Here is a 19,034-nt window from a genome sequence, read left to right as displayed (position 1 = left end):
TTGAAAGTGAGCTAGCAAACTTGAAAGTATTCTTGCTTTTATGTAACTAGAACTTGTAGAATATATGAAGAACACTTAGAACTTGAAGATAGAACTTGAGAGAGATCAATTAGATGAAGAAAATTGAAGAATGAAAGTGTTTGTAGGTGTTTTTGGTCGTTGGTGTATGGATTAGATATAAAGGATATGTAATTTTGTTTTCATGTAAATAAGTCATGAATGATTACTCATATTTTTGTAATTTTATGAGATATTTCATGCTAGTTGCCAAATGATGGTTCCCACATGTGTTAGGTGACTCACATGGGCTGCTAAGAGCTGATCATTGAAGTGTATATACCAATAGTACATACATCTAAAAGCTGTGTATTGTACGAGTACGAATACGGGTGCATACGAGTAGAATTGTTGATGAAACTGAACGAGGATGTAATTGTAAGTATTTTTGTTAAGTAGAAGTAGTTTGATAAGTGTCTTGAAGTCTTTCAAAAGTGTATGAATACATATTAAAACACTACATGTATATACATTTTAACTGAGTCGTTAAGTCATCGTTAGTCGTTACATGTAAATGTTGTTTTGAAACCTTTAGGTTAACGATCTTGTTGAATGTTGTTAACCCATTGTTTATTATAACAAATGAGATGTTAAATTGTTATATTATCATGATATTATGATATATAATATATCTTAGTATGATGTATATACAGTTAAATGTCGTTACAACGATAATCGTTACATATATGTCTCGTTTCGAAATCATTAAGTTAGTAGTCTTATTTTTACATATGTATTTCATTGTTAATATACTTAATAATATATTTACTTATCATTTAACATAATTAACCAAGTGTATCAATATCTTAATATGATTCATATGTACCTAGTAAGACGTTGTTATAACGATAATCGTTATATATATCGTTTTCGAGTTTCTTAAATTAATAGTCTCATTTTTATGTATATAACTCATTGTTAAAATACCTAATGAGATACATACTTATAATAAAAACATGTTAACTATATATATAACCATATATATGTCATCGTATAGTTTTTACAAGTTTTAACGTTCGTGAATCACCGGTCAACTTGGGTGGTCAATTGTCTATATGAAACATATTTCAATTAATCAAGTCTTAACAAGTTTGATTGCTTAACATGTTGAAAACATTTAATCATGTAAATATCAATCTCAATTAATATATATAAATATGGAAAAGTTCGGGTCACTACAGTTTCATTAAGGGACATGTGTATGTTGTTATGTCCTTTGTCATTGGTGACTGTCACTAGATCGTCGTACTGGTTCAATTAGTCCGCATGGACTGCACACTTTGTAATTCATCCGATCATCAGGTCGTTATATATATATATATATATATATATATATATATATATATATATATATATATATATATATATATATATATATATATATATATATATTAAGGGGGAAGTAACCAATCGGGGGAAGCTGGGGGAAGCAAAAACTTTTTTTTTCGTTTTTTGAAAAAACTTTTTCACAAACTTTATAGATTGAATGAAAATATGAACATTTAATAAAGACACTTTGTGGTAAATGTTTTTATTTTGGCGGAAAAACGCTCGAAGAAGGGATATATAAAAATTATCGTGTTTTTCGAGCGTATGTTGAGGTTTTAGATATTATGGTTTAGATATTAGGGTTTATAGGGTTTAGATATTAGCGTTTAGAAATTTAGGGTTTAGGGTTTAGATTTAGGGTTTAGATTGAGTTTTTAACACGAACGGTTCCATAAACCCAAAACACCAAAACCTAAACCCTAAACCCTAAATCTTAAACCCTAAACTCTAAATCGGACTAAATTTTACTTCACAAAACATGAAAAAAACGTTCACATTATTCACGAACAATATTATCTTGAATGTTATTTTTGTCGATCGTTTTTCCGCCTAAATAATAACATTTATCACGAAATGTCTTTTCTAAATGTTCATATTTTCGTGTGATCTTGTGCTGAAAAAAAAATAAAAAAAAAACGAAAAAAATAAAATAAAATTTGCTTCCCCCGATTCCCCCCGATTGGTTACTTCCCCATTGATCCTGTCCATATATATATATATATATATATATATATATATATATATATATATATATATATATATATATATATATATATATATATATATATATATATATATTGCCAAAAAAAAAAAAAAAAATTGAGTAAAGTTTATATATATCAAACACATTATATTTTGCTGGCCGACTTTTACTATTATTAGTTGAATTGAACGTTTCAAAACTTATTGATTTTTCCTTTTTCTTTTGGTTGAAGCTAAATGGGAAATGGGAAATATGTAACGTGGTTGACGGTAGCAATTATCCTATTATTGCATACATTCATTGAACAAAAAAAGAGAAAAAAAGTGGCTGACGTTTCTTTCTGTTAACCCCTCGTCCTTTCTTTGTCAATTTAATTAACGTAGCATTTTTCACCGGGATAACAAGCATTGCGCTACCCTCAAGCTACTAACGTGTCGTGATGGTCGAAAATTTTGGCGGTGTTATGGTGTCCATCACACAAAGGAAAAATGGCGCGAGGAAGCATTCGACACCTTTGCACCAAAATAATGTCGTTGGAAATAAAAATATCAAAAAATATATGTAATGGCTATAATATCGTTCGAAAAAAAAAATCATAATATTTTTCAACTATAAATACATCATTTTACATTTACATCTTTCACAGAATTCTCTTATAATTTCTATATCTTAATAAGCAATTTCCATTATGCGATCTTTATTAAAAACTAGTCCGGATCCGGCCCGTGCGATGCGGCGGCGGCTTTCTGTCGGCGTATTCATATTTAACGCAGTTTTATTTACAGAAGGAAAACGGCTCATATGTTATGCGTCGTTGTTGGTGTCGTCGTCTTTAGTGTTTTTAAAATTTGTCCGGGTCGAACGTAGTTAGTTTCGTTTTGTTGATAAAATTATTTCGAGCTTAATGGTGCTGGCGAAAAAATTTAACTCGCGGCGAGCAGGAAGATACAGGTTGTCGCTGTGTTTAGCGTTTTTTAAAAAGTGCTCGTTTCGAACGTAGTCAGTATCGTTTTGTTCATAAAATTATTTCGAGTCTGACGGTGTTGTCGGAAAAGTTTCACTCGCGTCGAGCGGGAAGATACGGGCTGTCGTTGTGTTTAGCGTTTTTTAAAAATTGTCCGTTTCGAACGTAGTTAGTTTCGTTTTGTTCGTAAAAATAATTCGAGTTTAACGTAGTACTTCATGAAATTTAACTCGGAGCGAAGCGGAAGATACGGGCTGTCGAAGGGTTATGGTGGAGTTTTTTTATTTTAATTTAAACAATTTACATTTTACCCCCTGAAGTTTGGTGTAATTTTTGCAAGTTAGGTATAGGTGAGGGGGAAGAATGAAAATCAAGTGTGAAAAGGGTGGGTCACTATTGTCGTTTTGGCATAGAGGGGACAACCAAAAGTCCCACCACATTTAGTATGTATTAGAAAAAATTCGACCGTGCGTTGCTGCATTTGTATTTAGACATACGTTGTTTAGTACATAAATGTAATCGTTCGCGCATTGCGATAAAACATTTTAATGTTTTTTATGAAACTAATTATTGAGCCGTGAGGGAAAAAATGGGAAAAAGGGGGGCAGAAGGATTCGAACTCCGATATTTTCCTTTACAAACTCATGAACTTACCACTTGTTCTTACCATCTATTTGATATAATTAGTTTGGTTTGGATATATATATATATAAAATTAACCCAAAATGTTTCTTTTTTTAAAAAGAAAAACTCCGTTTCGAATATAGTTAGTTGCGTTTTGTTCGTAAAATTATTTCGAGTTGAATGGTGATGATGAAGAAGTTTAATTCGCGGCAGAAAAAAAAAAGATAAAGCCCGTTAAAAAAATTGGGTGAGCTTTGGTTAAGAGTTAGTATATTAAAATGGAAAGACACATTTTGACCCTTAAAGTTACATTTCAATAACAACTTTTATCCCTAGAAAATTATAACTTTTACCCCCAAAAATTGTGTCACATGACACTTCCCTTCCTTGGAAAAAACGACACTTCTTTGTCACACTCAAAGGTATCCAAAACGACCAATTTTTTTGTGGCTATTCTAATAAACAAACTCATGAATAGTAGCTATTTTGTCTACTCATTTTTTATTTGGCTAAACCTTAGATTTATGACCCACTCCAACTTATCTCTTTCACTTTACCCATTTTAATTTATTTCCTTTGCTTCTACTTTTCTCTACTTTTTGTTTATCATATTTAGCAAACGTTTCTTCGTCACATAGTGCGGGCACACCACCTCTTTGTCCCTAATTAGTTTATTTTCCACTACTAAATATGAAAATTAAATTAAATTAAATTTATCATTTTGTCGCTAGTTAGTTAATTAAATTACAAAAGTGAGAGGAAATTCTAATTAACTGATCGATGGTAAAACTGTAATATTTTTAAAAAATACAGTGTGACATGACTATATTAAATTGGATGGGTTTTATCTAAGAGTTATTATGTTGAAATAAGACATTACACTTTAGCCCTCCTAGTTATTATATATGGTATTTTTAACCCTATATATTTACATTTTCTATCCCTTATGTATAACCCACTTGACATAAATTTCCCTTGGCAAAAACTACATGTACCAAAGAATGAAACGACCAAAATTTTATATATATATATATATATATATATATATATATATATATATATATATATATATATATATATATATATAAAATTAACCCAAAATGTTTCTTTTTTTAAAAAGAAAAACTCCGTTTCGAATATAGTTAGTTGCGTTTTGTTCGTAAAATTATTTCGAGTTGAATGGTGATGATGAAGAAGTTTAATTCGCGGCAGAAAAAAAAAGATAAAGACCGTTAAAAAAATTGGGTGAGCTTTGGTTAAGAGTTAGTATATTAAAATGGAAAGACACATTTTGACCCTTAGAGTTACATTTCAATAACAACTTTTATCCCTAGAAAATTATAGCTTTTACCCCCAAAAATTGTGTCACATGACACTTCCCTTCCTTGGAAAAAACGACACTTCTTTGTCACACTCAAAGGTATCCAAAACGACCAATTTTTTTGTGGCTATTAGAAGATATTGAAATATGTGATACAAATTCGAATGACGGATGCTAGTAGATGCTATGCGACTATACGCCGAAGACAAAGATCGAAAAGTTGTTGAAAGTTCTAGGGAAAGAATTCCACAGGTTCGAGTATACATTCATAGAAATAGTGAAGGTGTTGTCGAACGATTATTTGCAGACTACTTTGCGGAGAACCCAAAGTATTTCTCAAAGGTGTTTAAGAGACATTTTAGGAAGCGTAGATAAGTGTTTTTGCGTATCGTTCAAGATATATGTGATTACTCTCTTGAACTCATACCTATTCTTTTTGAGTTTTTTAAATAAGAAAAAGATGTTACTGGTTGTTAAGGTTTCAATAAATTATAAAATGTACATCTGCCATGCGCGAATTCGCTTATGGTACAACAACATATATGTTTAACGAGTACTTAAAAATGAGTGAGTACACGTCAATTTTATGTCTTACTATTTTTTAAATGTATTTGGGACCCATATGTTGATGAATATTTGAGAAAATCAACAAGAAGGGATATAGCTCGACTGTATATAGAGCTCATGAAGAAATGCACGATTTTAAGAGGATGCTTGGAAGCATCGAATGCATGCAATGGAAGTGGGGGAATTACCCGAATGCGTGGAAAGGGAAATATACTAGTGGTCAGCAAGGTCACCTGACCCTAGTTCTTGAAGTCGTTGTTTTGAATCGACATGCATTCTTTGGTGTTGCAGGTGCAAACGACGATGTTAATGTTTTGAATCAATCTCAGTTGTTGGATGACATAAAGATTGGAACATCACCACATGTACCATGTTACACCGGACATTTCTTTTTAAATATACACAGTGGAAGTAATTAAACATGATTACTTAACAAACATAACCGTTGGAGTTATAATATCATTACAGGATTCCAAGTGTCACTTAAACACGGTTTAAAAATTTCAACGTTATGCAAAATACGCATCAGAGTTGACTTCATGACAAACATAACATCGGTACGCCCATCACTTCCAAAACATGCAACCAGATAAGCTAACAACCTGCAGGAAGAAGATGGAGGGGTTAGTACTAAGCTAAGGGAATGGCACTAACTATCAACAATAGTATACGGCATCGTCAAACAATGTGTTATACAACTAAAGCACACAAACCACTAGTGTTTCCACAAGAGACTCTGACGGCCTGGCCAAGCCATTAACCATAGCTGATCAGACTGGGTTTACCGGAAGTTCTTTTCGCATAGCGAATCGTATATGTCCTCTACAAGCAACGAATGCATCATTCAAACTTATATTGATCCTTCTCCCATAAGGAACCCAACCCCTATATCTAATTGATCTCTACCTACCGCTAACTTGATAAAGATGTACTAGGATTATAACACATAAAGCAAACACGTATTACCACATACTCTAGCATTCAATATCCAATAACAAGAGTAGCATGAACCAACATGGCACAAGGATAAATAGCTACTCTATACTATGCATTAACTCACCAAATACCATCAACAGAAGGTTATCAGATGTTTAATCTTTCTGAGCCTTCTCTCTGCCTTTATCACCTGAACAAAGACAACACAAGTCAGTAATATTATTCCTAGAATAGTGATGATATAACAAAATCATTATCATATAGGCATTTCGATCCCTCACAAAGTCACATTTTTCTTTAACGGAATGGTATTGCACGCACAAAGGAATGACATACAGAATACCTAATCATGTTAAGATCACAATCCTAGCTAATAAGGTGTTTTTATTAAAATTAATAACACAAGCATCTGATATCGGCTAAAAAGTCACGTTTTCACCCCAGTATTGAGGCCAAAAAACAATAAAGTTCCAAGATTTATCGCCAAAATACTCGCTTCGTCGGTTAAAAATGAAGATCAAGTGATTACGAAGCTGGTACAAAAAGAATCAAGAGATTCGGAGCTAAAACGAAGATTATAGAGCGAAAATGGTGAAAGACGAGAAACCAAGTTACGATCAAGGAAATCAAGTTACGATCCAGCGAAAATAGCAGACCAGGGCAGGCATACTGCTTGATATCCGGCTTTCCATATGGACTGCCATAAGGGAAAACAGCCTGCCACCATACGCCTAGGTCAAACGGCTTTCCAGCCCATACGGTTAGGCCATACGGCTTGCCATACGGTCTGCCATCTGTATGCAAAAAAATTCACTTCTATTTAAAGGGCACTTGTCATCCATTTTTACACACACTTCAATTCACCCCTCTCTCTCTCTCTCTCTCTCTCTCTCTCTCTTTACAATATTAGTCATACTTTCAAGGTCTTCGACTCTATGCGAAGAACGCCGAAGATTGTATTAGGAGCGGTTTGGAGTTTGAAGTTGTCACTTTTGTATTTAGAACTCGTTTAATCTACTAGTACTTCTATCCTTTGTCTTAATATAATGTATTTTGTTATTATGATTTGTGATATCGTTACCATGATTAGCGAGTAGTTATCTTTAGTGTACGCAATGATGTAGTCAGTTATAATGCCAAAATAACATTATGGTTTCTGTATGTTGTCAAGATGCTTTCCGATTAGGCTTTAAATTCAATCACTTTTCCAACTAATAGAACGTAGTTATCGGCTCTGTTATTGGGAAGTCGCGAATCCCGATTCAGAGTATACTATCTGTTTCACCCCTTGGTAAGAGAAGTCTATCGGATACAACGTAAGTTTGACTGAGGCACTCCGGTTATAGTAAGTCCATCGAGCCTTGGATTCCGACTGAGGACTCTTTCGTAGTGTAACATCTAACTAGACTCATAGTACATTGTTGGTCCTAGATCATGCTAGTGTAGTCACCAAGCATATAAATTTCGTACATGCAAGCTGAAGCCCAACGGTTGTTGTAAGCTGTAACTCTGCTAAGTAAGGCCATGGAACCCGGTCAGTGCTGATTAATACACGTCACCATAACGCGGTCTCAAGCATTGCACCCCGTGTAACATCCCGCATTTTTTCGTTAAATTATTTTAAATCCCGTCTTTTTATTTTTAATAATGTCCTTCGTATCTAGATTCGTATCCTCCGTTAACTAACATCCTTAATATTTTCGTTATGGGATTATAACATCTCCCGCACTCCCGTGTAATTCAAAATAATTCGTTTGGTTAATTTCCGCGCTCGACTACAAACTTGAGAGACTAAACTTGCCAAAGTGTCAAAAAGGGGGACTAGGTCAAAGGAGTCAAACTCCCTCCTCCTCCATTCATTATTTCCTTTTTCTTTTTCCATTTTCTAAATACTTTCACCAAACTCTCTCAAACACCAAAACAAGAATTCATCATCTAAATTCGGATTAGGAGGCTAGCAACAAAACAAATTATATATTTGGAATCCTCTCTTCATCCTCTACAACTTGATACCAATTTCAACTCATTTGGGTAACTTTCTAAAATCACTAGATTTTGTGTTCTTGATGTTTTTGAATTATAAAAGTGTTAATTAGTGTCTATGGCTCGTGTATAACATGAATATATGTTTTGTTTGTTCGATTTGTTGATTTGAGCAACTAGTTTGAGCACTTGAAAATGGGTTTGCTTAATCTTTGATTTTGGAAGATTAAATGTTGTTAAATTGTTAAAGTTCATGTTTTAATTGTGTTACTAGTATCACTAGCTTCATTTTGATGTGTAGGTTGATTTGTAAAACTTCAAAATCATGATTAATGATTTTGTGATTCTTGATTAGGGTTTGATAGTTCTTAAGATGAACTTTTAATGTTTGAATGCCATGAAATGTAATTGTAAGTGTATAATTGTAATGTATGTTTCATTACCTTCAAAACGGCATATCATATGTGTGAATTGGATTCCCGAGACTTAAAATGCATTTTGTGAGCTTGAAATTTTGAAAATGGACTCGAAATGATCACTTGACGAGAAATTGGTTATTGGAAATGATGTTTTTGTTTGATGAAACGTGTTTAGTTGTGTTCCTTGTCAAAATTTGCTTTCCAACGATATAAGATACGCCTTCTAAATGTTTACGGTTTGCTTTTTGTGCTAAAACAAATTTTGGATCAAGACTTGAACATTTGAAACTGACCAGGTACCAGCTCCCGTGTATTGTCGCGGCGCAACAATTGTGGGCCGCGGCGCGGCATAAGCCGTGTCCAGGCTCTGACCTCCTTGGTCAAAATAAGAAAAATGTTTGGCACGCTATGGACCTCCGATTCACATGAGACTTGTTCTAACATGCTTATATATGAATAAAAACCTCAGAAAAATAGTTCGGGACCCGACCCGAACGTGTTGACTTTTTCGTTGACTTTGATCGACAAAAGTTTGACTTTTTGTCAAACTTAACCAAATGATTATGCAACCTTCCTAACTTGTTTCTATACTTGTATCTTGCATGAAACTTGACAAATTGTTTCACATGCTACATAATCGAGTCGTAACGAGCCATAGGACTAATTGAACATCTTTGACCTATCGTGTTTACCGTTATTGATACAACCCTAATTGTTTAGGTCAAGACTAGCGTTCGTACTTTGCACGTTACTTGTTGAAGTACTTTATTACTCTTGCACTCAAGGTGAGATCATAGTCCCACTTTTACTCTTTTGAACTTACATTTGGGATGAGAAAACATAAACGTTTCTTTTTACTAAGTGAACACAAGTACAGGAAAACAAACATTCTACATACGAGTTTGAACAAAAATCCTCGGGTGTAAGCGAGAACTTATGTTATATGGCCATATGGGTTTGACAAACCCTCATTCAAACGGTTCGCTACCGTTTACGAATGAAATATATTTTCGAGAAACAGTGTATGTTCTAACACTCTTGTGATGGGGTTCTATGGAAGGAATGTTAAGCATTGATAATTGGGTGCTCGTGAAACAAACTTTTAGAATGTATTACTATTTTATCAATGTTGTAAATCTTGTGGTTCGACTTACTTTTACTCACTTACTTACTTAAACCTATGATTTCACCAACGTTTTCGTTGACAGATTTCTATGTTTTTCTCAAGTCTTTGAACGCAATGTGAAACATGCTTCCGCTCATTATTTAATACTTGTGTTGGATGTCGAGTATACATGCATTTCATGGAGCGTCTTTTGACTTTCTTTAAAACTGTGTCGCATAGGTTTCACATGTAACTATAACTTTGTAACGTAACTTTTGGATGAACAATTCTTGTAAACTTTGAAACAATCTTTATTTTTGAAAGGAATGGGACATATCTTTGGTCAAACGTCACGTTAAAGACCTATGACCACGCAACGGGACTTAAGTAGTCGACGCCGTCAATTGACGATTTGTCTGGGTCGCTACAAGTGGTATCAAAGCCTTGGTTGTAGGGATCTAGAGTTCATTGGTGTCAACCCCGAGTCATAGGGTACATTAGTGAATCTCGACTACAACCAGCATATAGACTTGAAGTAGGAATTACTTGACTAATTGTGCATTTATACTCGAACGTTTCTACTCATAACTAACCCTTGCTTCATCTAAATCTTTCGTTGTTTAATTTGATTGACGCGCCACCTTGACTTTATAGAATAATGTCGAATGCACATATGAATCAGGGTAACATAATTGCCGGGATTATATTACGGTGACTCATATGAACGTTCCGACATTACGACATAAAGAATTTAAGGCGAGTAAAGGAAAATTTTCTCTTCATCATTATTCCATATCACGATTAGTATTGTTAAGAATACTAATCAACGATATTCTTGTGTCATGAAGGAATAATGGCTCACCAAGGTCAACACAATACTCCTCCTGAAACTCTAGAACAAGCTCTTCAACGAATGATAACCACCGCCGTGGGCGCGACCGTGGCCGATCACTTTTCCAACAACCACAATCATGGAGCCGGTAATTCAAATGAGGGGTGCTCCTACAAAAATTTCATGGGGAACAAACCTCCCACTTTTGATGGAACCGGGGGACCGATTGCTCTCACCCGATGGTTTGAACAAACGGAAGCCGTTTTTAACATAAGTTGTTGTCATGACCAAGATAAGGTCAAGTTTTCCACCCTCACTCTTACCGGTATTCCTCTCTCATGGTGGAACACGTATGTACAATCAGTGGGTATCGATGAGGCCCTTACACTCTCTTGGACCGAATTAAGAGAAAGAATGATCACCGAATACTTCCCGCGCGACGAGACTCGAAGGCTCGAACGGGGTCTAAGGAATTTAAAAACGGTCGGGAATGACCTCGAAGCTTATAATCAACGGTTTACCGAACTAGTCTTAATGTGTCCAAATCTCATGACTCCCGAATCCCTAAGAGTCGAACTTTACATGGATGGCCTCCCGAAGAGCGTTCAACAAGGGGTAATTTCATCCAAACCCGCCAACCTACAAGAGGCTTTAACGATGGCCCGCCAATTTATAAAAACGGTGAATGAAATTGAAGCGCCGACACCAACGGCCGAGGACCAACCGGGTAACAACAAAAGAAAATGGAAAGCCTCTCCATCGAGCAACTACAACAACAACTTCACCAAGAAGTCCTTCACCTCTGACGGCAAGAAAGGTTACGCCGGGTACCTACCTTATTGTAACAAGTGCCACAAACATCATTTTGGTAAATGTAGCAAGCCTTTTTGCAACAGATGCTACAAACATCACTTTGGTGAATGTGGCAAGCTAATTTGCTGCCGATGCCAAGGAAGGGGTCATATGGCCAAACATTGTGGAAGTGCCACCCCCATCACACAAAAGGGACCCAACACACAAAAGTCGGTCACTTGCTACGCATGTGGCCAAACGGGTCATTTTAGGAATGAATGCCCAAAGAAGAAAATCAACCCCAACGCACGCGACTTCAACATTAACACCGAGGAAGCCCGAGATGACAACTAGTCACGGGTATGTTTCTTCTCGAAATTCTCATGTTTCATGTTTATTCGATTCGGATGTCGATAAATGTTTTGTATCCAAGGCTAAGAGCGTACTCTTTGCACTCCACCATTTTCCCTAGGTACTACTTACGCCATTTAAGTGACCAACGAAAATTTTTTGTGTATCGATAAATTTTATCGAAGGATGTACGTTAAACTTATTGGGTGGATAATTTAAATTTTGACTTGACACATATAGAAGTAAGGAGCTCAAAACCTATTCGTTAAGGAGAAATGTTTCCCTACAATTATGTATAGATTATTGCGAACTAAGTAATTTCCGGTTAAGAACCGATATCCTTTTCCCCGTATCAACAACCTCTTGAACCGTTACAAGGATCTCGCGTGTATTCCAAAATCGACCTTCATTCTGGTTATCATCAATTGAGAGTTAAGGGAGACGATATCTCACAAATCACTTTCCGAACTCGCTACGATAGTTATAAATTTCTTTTAGTGCTGTTCAGTTTATCTGAGGCTCCGTCTGTATTCATAGACCTCCGGTACCGCGTATGCAAACTTATCTAGACAAAAATTGTTACCGTACTTATAATTGATGTTCTAAACCTATTCAAGTAAAGAAGAAAACGAACAACATCTCCGTCTTACGCTCGAACTCTTGAGAAAAGAGCAACTCTATACCGAATTCTCCAAGTGAGAATTTTGGTTAAACGAAGTCAAATTTCTAGACCATGTTGTTAGTGGTCAAGGCATTACAACACATCTCGCAATCGGAACCACACGTAATCGGGAAACCCTCACTACTCTGACTTGTATTCGTAAAATCTTATATCTCACCGATTATTACCGCAGATTCATTTTCGACTTTTTCTCGTGTTACTCGTCCTTTAACCCCGTTCACTTCCCCAGGAAAGGACTAAACCTCTCCGTGTCCGAACTTTTAACGCGATTTTTTTTCACACCAACCTTACTAGCTAAATTCATGTAACACAATGGAATTCAAATATGGAAATATTTCTACTTGAACGCCCGAAAGGCATACTCTCTCGACTTGAAATCAAGGAAACTGAAATTCGTTATTTTTTTTTGCACGAACGATTGGAATACTTAATTATGGATCCGATCAATCTTCTCATCACCACGTACCACGTTACATAACACTGTTATTTCACTATGACCGTCTGATATTACTGGGACCCAAGATAACACACAATCCAAGGATACTTCCTTTCTCTTTGACTTATCGTCCTCATGCTCCTGATACGGACAACTACTACTCGACCCCGAACTATACAACTACGTGTTCTATCTCGTTTTCCCACCAGGTCTCAACATTTGACGACTAGATGCGCGATATGGCTACCTTAGGATGTGAGCTCATCCTTTTCTAAGTTCTCATTCCACTCCTGTCCTTTCGCTTGTACTTTTGTATAAGGAAACCTTTTATATACTTTCTCAGTGGAAAGAGAGACTCATCATGTATTACTAGTATTCACCAAGAGGGTGAATAGCCCTGGTAAACGTTCTCTGTAGCCAATAAGGAACTTGTTCCAACGAACGTTTTCGAACCCTAACTAAATTGTTCAAACATATCTTAAGGAATTCTTTTCCAACACGGTGTACCATTGTCAACTACCTCGGATCGAAATACTCGTTTCACTTCTAGTGTTACAAGAAGCCTTGGGAACACGTTTAAACATGGATACCACGTACCATCCACAAACTGACGGAACAAGCAAACGTACGACTCAAATCTTGGAAAGACATGTTACAAACTGGTATTGTTACCTTTAGTAGTTCCTCTTACAATGACAATTACCATTCGTGTATTAACGTCGCACTTTCGAAACCCTATATGATCGCAAATGTCATACCCCTATTCGTTGGACCAAAGCATGTGGCAAGCAAATCACCGAATCCGAACTCATTCAAGAAATAACAGTTGAGATCGTTCAAGTCCGAGAAGGACTCAGACGACCCGTAGTCGCCAAAAGGGCTATACCGACATTCGACGTAAACCTCTCGAATCCCAAGTCAGTAACCGTGTAATATTGAGAACCCGCACCTTGGGAAGGTGTAATCCATTTCGAGAAATCGAGGAAAGTTATATCCGCAATATTGATCCTTTTGAAAATCTTGGGGCGTATTGGAACCGCCTCCTACCGTTTAGATCTCCTAACTCAATTAAAGTTTCCGTTTACCTTACATTTCGTGCAACAAACTTAGAGACGTGTCCTACGGAACAGGAACGTGCTACTCTCCTAGATAAACTTACTATTGATGAAAAACTCCCCTTCATGGGAAACTGGTTGAAATTGTGGATCGTAAAACCAAGTCTTAATACAAACTGAAATCTCGACTTTCAAAATTTGTGGGAATGCCCAAGGACGTATCTTCACTTATTCATAGCATTGATAACGTAAAGTCTCGAGTAAGAAACAACGACTATTGCTTCCAACTAAATTTCGGGACGAAATTTCTTTTAAGGTGTGGGTAATGTAACATCCCGCACTTTTCCGTTAAATTATTTTAACGCCCATATTTTTATTTTTAATAATGTCCTTCGTATCTAGATTCGTATCCTCCGTTAACTAACATCCTTAATATTTTTGTTATGGGATTATAACATCTATCGCACTCCCGTGTAATTCAAAATAATTCGTTTGGTTAATTCCCGCGCCTGACTACAAACTTGAGGGACTAAACTTGCCAAAGTGTCAAAAAGGGGAACTAGGTCAAAGGAGTCAAACTCCCTCCTCCTCCATTCATTATTTCCTTTTTCTTTTTCCATTTTCTAAATACTTTCACCAAACTCTCTCAAACACCAAAACAAGAATTCATCATCTAAATTCGGATTAGGAGGCTAGCAACAAAACAAATTATATATTTGGAATCCTCTCTTCATCCTCTACAACTTGATACCAATTTCAATTCATTTGGGTAACTTTCTAAAATCACTAGATTTTGTGTTCTTGATGTTTTTGAATTATAAAAGTGTTAATTAGTGTCTAAGGCTCGTGTATAACATGAATATATGTTTTGTTTGTTCGATTTGTTGATTTGAGCAACTAGTTTGAACACTTGAAAATGGGTTTGCTTAATCTTTGATTTTGGAAGATTAAATGTTGTTAAATTGTTAAAGTTCATGTTTTAATTGTGTTACTAGTATCACTAGCTTCATTTTGATGTGTAGGTTGATTTGTAAAACTTCAAAAACATGATTAATGATTTTGTGATTCTTGATTAGGGTTTGATAGTTCTTGAGATGAACTTTTGATGCTTGAATGCCATGAAATGTTAATTTTAAGTGTATAATTGTAATGTATGTTTCATTACCTTCAAAACGGCATATCATATGTGTGAATTGGATTCCGGAGACTTAAAATGCATTTTGTGAGCTTGAAACTTTGAAAATGGACTCGAAATGATCACTTGACGAGAAATCGGTTATTGGAAATGAAGTTTTTGTTTGATGAAACATGTTTAGTTGTGTTCCTTGTCAAAAGAGCTTTCCAACGATATAAGATACGCCTTCTAAATGTTTACGGTTTGCATTTTGTGCTAAAACAAATTTTGGATCTAGACTTGAACATTTGAAATTGACCAGGTACCAGCTCCCGTGTATTGTCGCGGCGTGACAATTGTGGGCCGTGGCGCGGTATAAGCCGTGTCCAGGCTCTGACCTCCTTGGTCAAAATAAGAAAAATGTTTGGCACGCTATGGACCTCCGATTCACATGAGACTTGTTCTAACATGCTTATATATGAATAAAAAACTCAGAAAAATAGTTCGGGACCCGACCCGAATGTGTTGACTTTTTCGTTGACTTTGACCGACCAAAGTTTGACTTTTTGTCAAACTTAACCAAATGATTATGCAACCTTCCTAACTTGTTTCTATACTTGTATCTTGCATGAAACTTGACAAATTGTTTCACATGCTACATAATCGAGTCGTAACGAGCCATAGGACTAATTGAACATCTTTGACCTATCGTGTTTACCGTTATTGATACAACCCTAATTGTTTAGGTCAAGACTAGCGTTCGTAGTTTGCATGTTACTTGTTGAAGTACTTTATTACTCTTGCACTCAAGGCGAGATCATAGTCCCACTTTTACTCTTTTAAACTTACATTTGGGATGAGAAAACATAAACGTTTCTTTTTACTAAGTGAACACAAGTACAGGAAAACAAACATTCTACATACGAGTTTGAACAAAAATCCTCAATTCGATTATCATTAGTTACACTTGCCGGGTGTAAGCGAGAACTTATGTTATATGGCCATATGGGTTTGACAAACCCTCATTCAAACGGTTCGCTACCGTTTACGAATGAAATATATTTTCGTGAAACAGTGTATGTTCTAACACTATTGTGATGGGGTTCTATGGAAGGAATGTTAAGCATTGATAATTGGGTACTCGTGAAACAAACTTTTAGAATGTATTACTATTTTATCAATGTTGCAAATCTTGTGGTTCGACTTTCTTTTACTCACTTACTTACTTAAACCTATGATTTCACCAACATTTTCGTTGACAGATTTCTATGTTTTTCTCAGGTCTTTGAACGCTATGTGAAACATGCTTCCGCTCATTATTTGATACTTGCGTTGGATGTCGAGTATACATGCATTTCATGGAGCGTCTTTTGACTTTCTTTAAAACTGTGTCGCATAGGTTTCACATGTAACTATAACTTTGTAACGTAACTTTTGGATGAACAATTCTTGTAAACTTTGAAACAATCTTTTTTTTTTGAAAGGAATGCGACATATCTTTGGTCAAACATCACGTTAAAGACCTATGACCACGCAACGGGACCTAAGTAGTCGAAGCCGTCAATTGACGATTTGTCGGGGTCGCTACACCCCGCTTAAGGGATTCTTAGTTAATTAAGGAACTATTTTTTTAAACACATAAAAGATTGGACCGTTAGGATAACCGAACATGTTCATGGAAGTCAAACCTGAACTCTTTTCAAGGGCCTCACTATCTTTTTAAACCCAATCATTAACGAAAGCATCGAAACACATCATATCTCTCGAATATGGCGTACCCTGTATTCTATAATGCTCAAGAAAGTTTAGACCTTTGTGGAATGTTAATACATCACCTAACCAAGTCGCTCAATTGGATAAGCCGTCTGAACGTGTATGCCTGTAGTCAGACAACACGAACGTCGAGGGTAAGGGACATTGCTGTCTATTCAGAATCTTCAAGCCTAACGCATTATCCAGTGACATGTCTTATGACAGGGGCGTTAGGACCAGTGTAATGAATACAAGGTCACTACCTATTCATGAGCATGCATTCTATAATCTGGGCAAAGTAACTAACGAAACCATAGTATGCACTTACTTTAACCTTATCTGAATTAAAATTTTTATCACAGTTACTTTATTTTATCTTATAAACTAGAAAACCTAAAATTAGGTAATAAACCACTACTCCTTCACTTTACGATTATATTAAGCTTTAAGTGTAGGTTTGATTCCACTCATACCTTAAAAATTAGACCCTAGGTCATACTTCCCTTACTCACCATAATAAGGAGTGGTACGATTTAGGCGCCACTAATTATAAATTTAAAACTATTGCTTCACCTCCCGATAGCTGATTATGATGCCTTGCGGCCTAACGACACCGCATAAATAAAACCGTCCGTTTCCGTCATATCAGTAGGTAGGTAAGTTTTTGGTGCCACTGCCGAGAACTGGTATCAGACAATACTGTTTCAATAATCCTATTTGCATGCATTTAGTGGTGTCTAAGAAAGACAATTATACATGGACTTGGTTGTTGGATTTTCCAAACAGTTTCCAATTATATTGAAACTAAAAGGATCCTGCCTCTCCGCAGTCGGCCTGAACACTTGGTTTATTGAATAGTTCGTGCGAAGCTCTGTTATTGAAATACCAGGGAATCAGTAGCAAGAACCAAAAACATATTTGAACATATGATAATTACCTTAGATTACCTTAGATTACTTTAGATTACCTTAGATCACTTTAGTTTATTTTTAGAATAAATTACGAACTTAGTTTATCTACCTAAAATTTAACACAAGAAGGCATACTTAGTGTATGACCCAAACCCGATCTAGACTAGGGCCGTTGTTATTTGTACCTGATCCAGATGCAATAATCTCTAAAGCACGCAAAGAAGAACGAATCAAAAATCGAATAGCGTTACGCGTTACCCTAGCAGAAAACACCAAACCCGCGATTGAAGGTCGAGGAGCACCAATCAGATTCCCAGTGATTCAAGGACACTTGTTCGAGTTAAAGCATCATATTATACAGCTCATCCAAAATGGCTGTCAATTTCATGGACTACCGAATGATGATCCTAACTCTCACCTTGATAAATTCATATCTCTTTCAAACTCCTACAAACAGCCAGGGATAAGACAAGATATAGTCTGGCTATACTTGTTCCCCTATTCTCTCACTCATCATGCACAAACATGGTTTGAAGGATTGGAAAAACATTCGATCACGTCATGGACGGAGATGGATACTAAATTCTTAACCAAATATTTCACTCATTCTAAACAAACCAAGCTTAAGAATGACATCATTAAATTTAAACAAAGTTATGATGAATCTCTTTACACTGCATGGGAGCGATTCAAGACCCTGCTGAAAAAATGTCCTAATCACCAGCTAGAACGGTCATCCCAAATCTACACCTTTTACAATGGTTTTAAGGTAAATCATAGGACGACGATCGATGCACCATCTCAAGGAAATCTGATAAACCAAACCGCAGACGGAGCATGGGAGTTGCTCGAGAACATGACAATGCATCATCATGACTGAAACACTGGTGAAACAACTTCATCATCTGCTCCACTCTCCACACTTAATAATAAAATGGAGGCCATCAAATCCCTCACGGACAAGATGGAGTGTCTTGTCAAACCCACAACCCACTGAAGAATATCAAGTTAAGTACGAGAATCCTGACGGTTCAATCTGTTACGTTCAATACCCAGCTCGTCAAACAAATCCTGAATTCAATCAACCACATAGGGTTCACA

The 19,034-nt window shown here is 36.0% G+C and overlaps 1 non-coding gene across 1 annotated transcript; it reads right to left on the bottom strand.

The window, feature by feature from the left end:
* Positions 1-18,553: 18,553 nt before the first annotated feature.
* Positions 18,554-18,659, bottom strand: LOC139856658 (small nucleolar RNA R71). The gene has a single exon (XR_011762125.1). It is a non-coding gene; the product is annotated as a small nucleolar RNA R71 (small nucleolar RNA).
* Between the last annotated feature and the right edge of the window lie 375 nt (positions 18,660-19,034).

Source organism: Rutidosis leptorrhynchoides, chromosome 6 (genome assembly GCF_046630445.1).
Source record: "Rutidosis leptorrhynchoides isolate AG116_Rl617_1_P2 chromosome 6, CSIRO_AGI_Rlap_v1, whole genome shotgun sequence".
Taxonomy (NCBI): domain Eukaryota; kingdom Viridiplantae; phylum Streptophyta; class Magnoliopsida; order Asterales; family Asteraceae; genus Rutidosis; species Rutidosis leptorrhynchoides.
This window is presented reverse-complemented; position numbering and strand designations above follow the sequence as displayed.